This window comes from Rattus rattus, chromosome 15 (genome assembly GCF_011064425.1).
Source record: "Rattus rattus isolate New Zealand chromosome 15, Rrattus_CSIRO_v1, whole genome shotgun sequence".
Classification (NCBI taxonomy): Eukaryota; Metazoa; Chordata; class Mammalia; order Rodentia; family Muridae; genus Rattus; species Rattus rattus.
Genome location: NC_046168.1, coordinates 40,999,951 through 41,011,408, shown reverse-complemented (window position 1 = coordinate 41,011,408; position 11,458 = coordinate 40,999,951).

The window sequence follows — 11,458 nt, the reverse complement described above, 5'->3', positions numbered from 1 at the left end:
GAAGAGGATCTCTCACCAAAACCACACACCTGAAAAAGAAAAATAAACAAACAAAAACACAAGCAAGACCGTGAAACTCCAACATAACTTTAGTGCATAAATTACAATCTCATTGATTCTATTCTATGAGTGGTCAGTTCATGGTAACAGCAGGTGAACATACAAGACTGAGAATAAGATTCAGATACAAACGTAACAAATATTAGTAACCTCAGGAGTAGCTACAAGCAACAGAAAAACTGTCAGTGTGTGGCCATGGGAAGAGTAGACAGCACTTTTGTAGAGCATGACACAAAGCATAAGTAAATGGAAGAATCAAAGCCAAAGATGAGTATGCACAGTCCACTCAAAGATCTCTCTGTCTCAGTCTTTCTCAGGCAAGCCACATACAAAGTCCATTATGAAGCAGAACTTACTCTCATCCACCCACATTTTTCTTTAAGAATTTACTCTATTATTACCCTGCCAGATGCAGACTCTAGGTTCTGTTCCTCCCTTATCATGAAACCACCTCACTATGCCAGCACGCCAGCATCAAAAGTCAGGGTGTTCCCTCTAAAACCTGAGCATCCTCACAGCACTGCTCTGCTCTGTACCTTCAGTAGTTCCCCAATGTTGCAGAAAAATCCAAAGACTTTGATGGTATGAAAGACCCTCCACAATCAGACCCCTATTTGTTCCACATAAGCCTCCCACTTGCTCTACCATATTGCAAATAGCATCATAAGACTCTCTGGAATCTCTAGGCATTTCTTGCAACCCCTGAGGATTCTTTTCCATGTCTTCTGCCAGGACTCAGGCTCAGAGATAAGCATCCTTTCCTGTCATCATAGGTAGAAAAGATCTTTCACTAAGGTGAACCTACATTGTGCTCTGCACACAGGTAGCAGCCACCATATCCTGCCACAGTTAAGTGCATGAGCATGCACCTCCTTGTTTGGAAGTAGCCATTTGAAAGGAGAGTCCCTTCTTGTTCTTGTAGCTGCCATACTTGTCTAGTGCTTGGCATAGAGCAGGGTTGCTTCATATATGATTGCTTCCTTTAATACCTTATCTAACATTCAAGTACTGACTACAGGTGGTATTTATTTTACTTGATGCTGAATGCACTTTGAATAGAGCAATTACAGAGAACTGTCACCTATTGATATATTGACAAATATTGATTCCAAAATTTAAAAGATATATAAATCTCTAAAACTCTCCCTTGAAATATCATAACTGCATCAAAATAAATTAATCTAGTGAGATCCATCTAACTATACTGATGTCCCTAACTGTAGCAAAATTACAATCCACTGTACATAAGCACATCATAGGAAGTTTTTTCAGACTAAACAAACAATAAATGGAGTAATTGTGGGTGTGGTAAGTTTTTTTCTTTTACTTTCTTTTCTTTATACATAGCCAAAGCTAGCACCAAACTTCTTATGTAGCTAAAAGTACTTGAAGTCTTAATCTTCCTACACCCATCACCCTACCAAGAGCTCTGACCTGATATTTTATGAAGAAAGCTATAAAACTCTACATAGATATATAAAAACACAGATATATAAAAGCAAAATTGACAAAGGTATAAACCAGCAATTCACCAAAGGAATAGAGTTGCCACAGGAATATGTAAGAAGACATTCTATGTCAATAAGACAAAGTACTCGGAAACAATACCATTTTTAATCCAGCAATGATTAAAGAGGTACATCTTGCTTGTGTTTGGATAAGAGTACAGAAACAATCTCTTATTGTCAGTAGCAGTGTCAACTCACATTGTACCTTTGTAAGAAAATTGAATTCTATTTTTAATAGCAAATATCTTTATCTCTCATTTCTAGGAAGTAACTCTGTGTGAATGAATGTCTGAATGCATACATTGCATATGCATAACATATATCCCCAACACAGTTAGAATAGCAAAGAAGTTTGGTGTAATCATATAGTCACCATATCTAATATAGTCATCAGTGCTAAATGACTTTTGGTCCATCTAAGCAATATCACTCTGTTAAATGCATTCATTAAAAAGAAAAAAATAAGAGCCCTCAACTCCAGCAGCCACTGGGAACTCTCAGGCTACTGCATACAGGGAATCAGATAAGCTAGTTACAGATCTTCACTTCTTTCTCCTCTCCTCCAAACTCAATCCACCAGCCTTGTCTTCACCTGTGTAACAAACCACTTCCTACAGCACCCACTTCTTTCCTGCCCCCATCTCCAGTGTATCACTCCAATCTTCACTGCCAACCTCCCTCCCTAGCCATACTGCTTACCCCAACCCACAATTTTAGGAGGCACACCCTGGGAATCTGCCAGCCAAGCCTGCCAGAGGAGTAAGTAGGCCAGCAGAGCAAATAAGGGAACTACAGATTTTCACTCTTCCTTCTTTCCTCCATGTCAAATCCTCCAGGCTCATCCCCAGCTCTCTAGCAGACTATCTGTTGTGGCCTCCCCTCACTCTCTATCCTCATTCCCAGGGAGCTAAGCAGATACTGGTAGAACATCCCCCTTTCCTTCTGTGGACTTCTCTCTCTCTCTCTCTCTCTCTCTCTCTCTCTCTCTCTCTCTCTCACACACACACACACACACACACACACACACACACACACACCTCATCTAGTTCATCCCCATTCCTAAGTGTCAGCTCTCAATACCTAGAAACAGATTTTTTTTCCAGAACCCATACTGGCCATGCCTATCAGGATCACAGAAGATTTTCCTACCTACCAACAACTGCCCATCCTCTGAAGAACCAGAGAGATCAATAGAAAGCAAGTAACAAAACACCCACTCAACAAAGACAAGACCACATATCAGCACCTAGAATTATAATCTTCCTAAATCCAGAAGCCTAGACACAGTGTAAAAACATACTCAATGACATAGCTCCCTGCTCCCAAACCCCGTGGGAGAGAGAACTCATTGGCCAGAGAGGTGGGCACTCCTGAGACTTCAGAACAGGAGAGACCGCCAGTACTGCCCAGCCTTGTCCACATCCCTGGCCCAAGAGGAAACTGTATAGAACCCCTGAGAACAGGAAGATAGGGGCACTCAAGCTGCAGGTCCCCTGGGGTCCAGACCTCTTCCGGACCTGAAGGGACCTACTTAAACAGCTCGCTACACCCAAATCCCATTAGAAGGAGAGCTAGACCTTCAGAGGGGCAGACACACTTGTGAAGTCAGAGGAGACTACTCTCTGCCCACATTTCTGACACTAGAGGAAAATGCCTAGCATCATCTAGGCCCCCCTGTGCACAGAGACCCAAGAAAAGGTGGGGCAGGAAATTCTAGTTGCCGCCCTTACGAAGAGATGAAACCCACCCTTGAGGAGCAACTTCAGGCCCAAGAACAGAGGTAAGGCCAACTTTTCTGCTCCAAGTGACATGCCTGGTGGACTCAGGACACATGCCCACAGGAACAGCTGAAGACCACTAGAGAGGAAAGACTACACGCCTGAAAGCAGAACACTCTGTTCCCATAACTTGCTGAAAGAAAACAAGAAAACAGGTCTACAGCACTCCTGACACAAAGGCCTATAGGATAGTCTAGCCATTGTCAGAAATAGCAGAACAAGGTAACACGAGAGACAACCTGACGGAGAGATGCAAGCGCAGGAACCCAAGCAACAGAAACCAAGACTACATGGCATCTTCAGAGCACAATTCTCCGACCAAAGCAAACACTGAATATCCAAACATACCAGAAAAGGAAGAGCTAGATTTTAAATCACATTTGATCATGATGATAGAGGACTTCAAGAGAGACATAAAGAACTCCCTTAGAGAAATGAAGGAAAACATAAATAAACAGGTTAGAAGCCTATAGCAAGGAATCACAAAAATCTGTGAAAGATATCCAGGAAAACAAAATCAAACACGTAAAGGAATTAAAAATGGAAATAGAAGCAATAAAGAAAGCATAAAGGGAGACAACCCTGGATGTAGAAAACTATAGGAAGAGACAAGGAGCCATAGATACAAGGATCACCAACAGAATACAAGAGATAGAAGAGAGAATCTCAGGAGAAGATTCCAGAGAAATCATTGACACAACTGCAAAGATAATATGAAACAGAAAAAGCTACTGGCCCAAAACATACAGGAAATGCAGGACTCAATGAGAAGATCAAACCTAAGGATAATAGGTATAGAGGAGAGTGAAGACTTCCAGCTCAAAAGACCAGAAAATATCTTCAGAAAAATCATAGAAGAAAACTTCCCTAACCTAAAGAAAGAGATATCCATAAACATACAAGAAGCCTACAGAACTACAAATAGAGTGGACCAGAAAAGAAACTCCTCCTGTCACATAATAGTCAAAACACCAAATGAACAAAACAAAGAAAGAATATTAAAAGCAGTAGGGGAAAAGGTCAAGTAACATATAAAGGCAGACCTATCATATTAAACCAGACTTCCCAGCAGAGACTACGGAAGCCAGAAGATTCTGGACAAGTGTCATACAGACCCTAAGAGAACACAAATGCCAGCCCAGGTTACTGTATTCAGGAAAACTCTCAATTAACATAGATGGAGAAACCAAGATATTCTATGACAAAACTAAATTTACACAATATCTTTCTACAAATTCAGCCCTACAAAGGATAATAAATGGTAAAGCCCAACACAAGGAGGCAAGATAAACCCTAGAAAAAGCAAGAAACTAATCGTTTTGCAACAGAACAAAGAGAAGACAAGCACACAAACATAATTTCAACATCCAAATATGAATATAACAGGATGCAACAATCACTACTCCTTAATACCTCTCCACACCAATAGACTCAATTCCCCAATAAAAAGACACAGATTAACATACTGGATAAGCAATGAGGATCCAGCATTTTGCTGCTTACAGGAAACACACCTCAGAGACAAAGACAGACACTACCTCAGAGTGAAAAGCTGGAAAACAAATTTCCAAGCAAATGGTCTGAAGAAGCAAGAAGGAATAGCCATTCTAATATCAAATAAAATCGATTTTCAATCGAAAGCCATTAAAAAAGATAAGGAAGGACACTTCATATTCATCAAAGGAAAAATCCACAAAGATGAACTCTCAATCCTAAATATCTATGCGACAAATACAAGGGCACCTACATACATAAAAGAAACCTTACTAAAGCTCAAAGCACACATTGCACCTCACACAATAGTAGCAGATTTCAACACCCCACTTTTATCAATGGACAGATCATGTAAACAAATTAAACAGAAACATAGACAGACTAAGAGAAGTCACGAACCAAATGGACTTAACAGATATTCATAGAACATTCTATCCTAAAACAAAAAGATACTCCTTCTTCTCACCACCTCAAGGTAATTTCTTCAAAACTGACCATATAATCGGTCATAAAACAGGCTTCAACAGATACAGAAAGACAGAAATAATCCCATGTATCCTAGGAGAACAACATGGGCTAAAACTGGTCTTCAATAACAATAAGGAAAGAATGCCCACACATACATGGAAGATGAACAATGCTCTACTCAATGATAACCTGGTCAAGGAAGAAATAAAGAAAGAAATTAAAGACTTCTTAGAATTTAAGGAAAATTAAGGGAGAACATACCCAAACATATGGGACACAATGAAAGCTGTGCTAAGAGGAAAACTCATAGCGCTGAGTGCCTGCAGAAAGAAACAGGAGAGAGCATATATCAGCAGCTTGACAGTACACCTACAAGCTCTAGAACAAAAAGAAGCAAATACACCCAGGAGGAGTAGAAGGCAGGAAATAATCAAACTCAGAGCTGAAATCAACCAAGTAGAAACAAAAAGGACCATAGAAAGAATCAACAGAACCAAAAGTTGGTTCTTTGAGAAAATCAACAAGATAGATAAACCCTTAGCCAGACTAACGAGAGGACACAGAGAGTGCATCCAAATTAACAAAATCAGAAATGAAAAGGGAGACATAACTACAGATTCAGAGGAAATTCAAAAAATCATCAGATCTTACTATAAAAGCCTATATTCAACAAAACTTGAAAATCTTCAGGAAATGAACAATTTCCTAGACAGATACCAGGTACCGAAGTTAAATCAGGAACAGATAAACCAGTTAAACAACCCCATAATTCCTAAGGAAATAGAAGCAGTCATTAAAAGTCTCCCAACCAAAAAGTGCCCAGATCCAGATGGGTTCAATGCAGAATTCTATCAAACCTTCATAGAAGAACTCATACCAATACTATCCAAACTATTCCACAAAATTGAAACAGATGGAGCACTACCGAATTCCTGCTATGAAGCCACAATTACTCTTATACCTAATCCACACAAAGACCCAATGAAGAAAGAGAACTTCAGACCAATTTCCCTCATGAATATCGACGCAAAAATACTCAAGAAAATTCTGCCAAACCGAATCCAAGAGCACATCAAAACAATCATTCGCCATGAATAAGTAGGCTTCATCCCAGGCATGCAGGGATGGTTTAATATACAGAAAAGCATCAATGTGATCCATCATATAAACAAACTGAAAGGACAAAATCACATGATCTTTGCATTAGATGTTGAGAAAACTTTGACAAAATTCAACACCCCTTCATGATAAAAGTCCTGGAAAATATAGGAATTAAAGGCCCACACCGAAACATAGTAAAAGCCATATACAGCAAACCAGTAGCTAACATTAAACTAAATGGAGAGAAACTTGAAGCAATCCCACTAAAATCAGGGACTAGACAAGGCTGCCCACTCTCTCCCTACTTATTCAATATAGTTCTTGAAGTTCTAGCCGGAGCAATCAGACAACGAAGAGAGATCAAGGGGATACAGATTGGAAAAGAAAAAGTTAGGGGTTGGGGATTTAGCTCAGCAGTAGAGTGCTTGCCTGGCAAGTGCAAGGCCCCGGGTTTGGTCCCTAGCTCTGAAAAAAAAAAAAAGAAATGAAAAGGAAAGGAAAAGAAAAGAAAAAGTCAAAATATCACTATTTGCAAACCACATGATAGTATATTTAAGTGATCCGAAGAAGAAGTACTAAACCTGATAAACAACTTCAGCAAAGTGGCTAGGTATAAAATTAACTCAAATAAATCAGTAGACTTCCTCTACACAAGAGAGAAACAAGTCGAGAAAGAAATTAGGGGAATGACACCCTTCATAATAGTCCCAAATAATATAAAGTACCTCAGTGTGACTTTAACCAAGCAAGTAAAAGATCTGTACAATAAGAACTTCAAGACTCTGAAGAAAGAAATTGAAGAAGACCTCAGAAGATGGAAAGATCTCCCATGCTCATGGATTGGCAGAATTAATATAGTAAAAATGGCCATTTTACCAAAAGTGATCTACACATTCAATGCAATCTTCATGAAAATACCAATCCAATTCTTCAGAGAGTTAAACAGAACAATTTGCAAATTCATCTGGAATAACAAAAAACCCAGGATAGCTAAAACTATCCTCAACATTAAAAGGACTTCGGGGGGAATCACCATCCCTGAACTCAAGCCGTATTTCAGAGCAATAGTGATAAAAAACTGCATGGTATTGGTACAGACACAGACAGATAGACCAATGGAAGAGAACTGAAGACCCAGAAATGAACCCACACACCTATGGGGACTTGATTTTTGACAAAGGAGCCAAAACCATCCAATGGAAAAAAGATAGCATTTTCAGCAAATGGTGCTGGTTCAACTGGAGGTCAACATGTAGAAGAATGCAGATCGATCCATGCTTATCACCCTGTACAAAGCTTAAGTCCAAGTGGATCAAGGACCTCCACATCAAACCAGACACACTCAAACTAATAGAAGAAAAACTAGGGAAGCATCTGGAACACATGGGCACTGGAAAAAATTTCCTGAACAAAACACCAATGGCTTATGCTCTAAGATCAAGAATCGACAAATGGGATCTCATAAAACTGCAAAGCTTCTGTAAGGCAAAGGACACTGTGGTTAGGACAAAACAGCAACCAACAGATTGGGAAAAGATCTTTACCAATCCTACAACTGATAGAGGCCTTATATCCAAAATTTACTAAGAACTCAAGAAGTTAGACTGCAGGGAGACAAATAACCCTATTAAAAAATGGGGTTCAGAACTAAACAAAGAATTCACAGCTGAAGAATGCCGAATGGCTGAGAAACACCTAAAGAAATGTTCAACATCTTTAGTCATAAGGGAAATGCAAATCAAAACAACCCTGAGATTTCACCTCACACCAGTGAGAATGGCTAAGATCAAAAACTCAGGTGACAGCAGATGCTGGCGAGGATGTAGAGAAAGAGGAACACTCCTCCATTGTTGGTGGGATTGCAGACTGGTATAACCATTCTGGAAATCAGTCTGGAGGTTCCTCAGAAAATTGGACATTGAACTGCCTGAGGATCCAGCTATACCTCTCTTGGGCATATACCCAAAAGATGCCCCAACATATAAAAAAGACACGTGCTCCACTATGTTCATCATGTAGCCTTATTTATAATAGCCAGAAGCTGGAAAGAACCCAGATGCCTTCAACAGAGGAATGGATACAGAAAATGTGGTACATCTACACAATGGAATATTACTCAGCCATCAAAAACAATGACTTTATGAAATTCATAGGCAAATGGATGAAACTGGAAAATATCATCCTGAGTGAGGTAACCCAATCACAGAAAAACACACGTGGTATGCACTCATTGGTAAGTGGCTATTAGCCCAAATGCTTGAATTACCCTAGATGCATAGAACACATGAAACTCAAGACGGGTGATCAAAATGTGAATGCTTCACTCCTTCTTTAAAAGGGGAACAAGAATACCGTTGGCAGGGAATAGAGAGGCAAAGATTAAAACAGACACAGAAGGAACACCCATTCAGAGCCTGCCCCACATGTGGCCCATACATATACAGCCACCCAATTAGACAAGATGGATGAAGCAAAGAAGTGCAGGCTGACAGGAGCCTGGATGTAGATATCTCCTGAGAGACACAGCCAGAATACAGCCAATACAGAGGCAAATGCCAGCAGCAAACCACTGAACTGAGAATAGGACCCCCGTTGAAGGAATCAGAGAAAGAACTGGAAGATCTTGAAGGGGCTCGAGACCCCATATGAACAACAATGCCAAGCAACCAGAGCTTCCACGAACTAAGCCACTACCTAAAGACTATACATGGACTGACCCTGGTAGGACTGACCTCATAGGTAGCAGTGAATATCCTAGTAAGATCATCAGTGGAAGGGGAAGCCCTTGGTCCTGCTAAGACTGAACCCCCAGTGAATGTGATTGTTGGGGGGAGAGTGGCAATGGGGGGAGGATGGAGAGGGAACACACATAAAGAAGGGGAGGGGGATGGGTTAGGGGGATTTGGCCTGGAAACCGGGAAAAGGAATAACACTCGAAATGTAAATAAGAAATACTCAAGTTAATAAAAAAAAGAGAGAGAAAAAAAAATATTTCTAGTAACAAAGCCAATAGGATACTTACTTCTTCATTTTGATATCATTAAAAGACAAATAATGTCTTTAAATAAAAATTTCATGTATTCAAAAAAACAATGGAATACAATTAAAGACTCATCTTATATCCATCAGAACGGTTACAATCAATAAAACAAATGATAGCTCATGCTAGAGAGGATGTGGAACACTCTTCCATTGCTTGTAGGAGTGTAAACCTGCACAGCCACTATCAAAATCAGTGTGGTGGTTCCTCAAGAAAATGGGAATCAATCTACCTCAATCCAGCTATACCACTCTTTGACATATTCTCAAGGGTTGCTTCATCCTACAACAGAGACACTTGCTCAACCATGTTATTGCTGCTCTAGTCAATATAGCCAGAAATTGAAAACAACCTAGATGTCTCTCAAAGGATGAATGATAAAGAAAATATGGTACATTTATACAATGGAATATTACTCAGCCATTTAAAAAAAATGACACCATGAAACGTACAGGTAAATGAATGTGGGTGGAATTAGAAAGAATCATTCCAAATGAGGCAACCCAGACCCAGAAAGACAAATATGGTATGGATTCATTTAAATGTTCCTATCAGCTGTTAAGTCAATGATAACCAAGATACAATCTGTAGAACCACAGAAGTTAGGTACAAAGTAAGGAATTAGGTGTTGAGGTCTGGTCTATTGCTATGTATTGCAAAGCTAAACACAGACCCCCAAAACCTGGTTGCCCCAGAAACAAAAGAGTTACACTTAAACCCAAGTAACTATGTCACCATGCCCCCAAGTTATATCTGATTGGTGAATAAAGATGCCAATAGCCAATAACTAGGAAGAAGAGACATAGGCAGGGTTTAGGGTTCCAGAGCTTTGGGAGTTCAGAGGAGAACCACAGACAGGAGATGAAGGAGAAGAGTGGAGAAAGCCTCTATCAGTCAAGAATCTTAAGGCTTATAAATATAAAGGTTGTGTGTGTCTTTTATCTGGGAACTGAATGGTCAAAGGCAGGGTAGAAACTCCAGATTGAGATTAAATATTTCAACAACTTTAGGGGAACAGCAGATGGATACCCTAGGAAAGGGGAGTAGGATAGACAGTTATGGAAGGTTGTGTGGGTGGACGGAACTGAAGGGTCAAATGGGGAAGATGAGGGAAGAGGGGCACAAGAAAGGAAATATAGGAAAAAGAAGCTAAAATCAAAGGTCATTTGATGGATGGTATGGAAACCTAATATCGTAGAAGTTTTCTAGCATATACACAAAAATGAAAGTGAGCTAAGTGAAATGGCCAAATAATGGGAAAGACAGAGCCTCCAATTGGCCATCTCTTGTCACCAAGTGAAGCCCAGGTTTGGGTTACATCAATTGTTGGCCAAAGGGATCCTCTGGGACTCCCCCAAAGAACCCAGGCTGTTCCCATAACATAGATTGCTCCCCATAGTAAGCCCTCATTTCTGAAGACAACAGCTACACAGCTCATTGACCATAGGCAAGTTGACCTTGTAGCCACATAGAACCCTCCCCCTACATGCCAGTGTCTATGGTACTGAAAGATGCTCTGCACACTACCAAAGGAGACATGTAACCATGTCTCAAATCAGCTACAAACCTTTGTGTTGGGAGTGATGCCCTTGAAGTCCTCCATTGTTGATGTTAGAATTAAGTATGACTAGGTTCATGGAAAATCCCCAGCCAGCTGCACAAGACTAATACAAATCTGGTGGTCAAGAAAAATAACAATATGATAAAGTTATCCTGCTGACTAATAATATGACAAACCTGTGAACTTTGTGACAACCTGTCAACATCAGCCTACTCCCTGACCACACGAATATTGTGTCCTTGGCCTGTGTAAATGTTTCTTACTTCCCCCTCCCTCTGTTACCCATGTTATGGTATAAATTCAGCCTTGGAGAAAAATAAAGTTGTCACCTTGATCAGACACTTGTCTTGGCATCCTTCTTCACATCCCTTGTCCCCCATTCTCTTCCAGGTACCCCCAGCACCCTTCGTTTACACCTTTGGATCTAAAATCTGTCCTACCTGTAAGA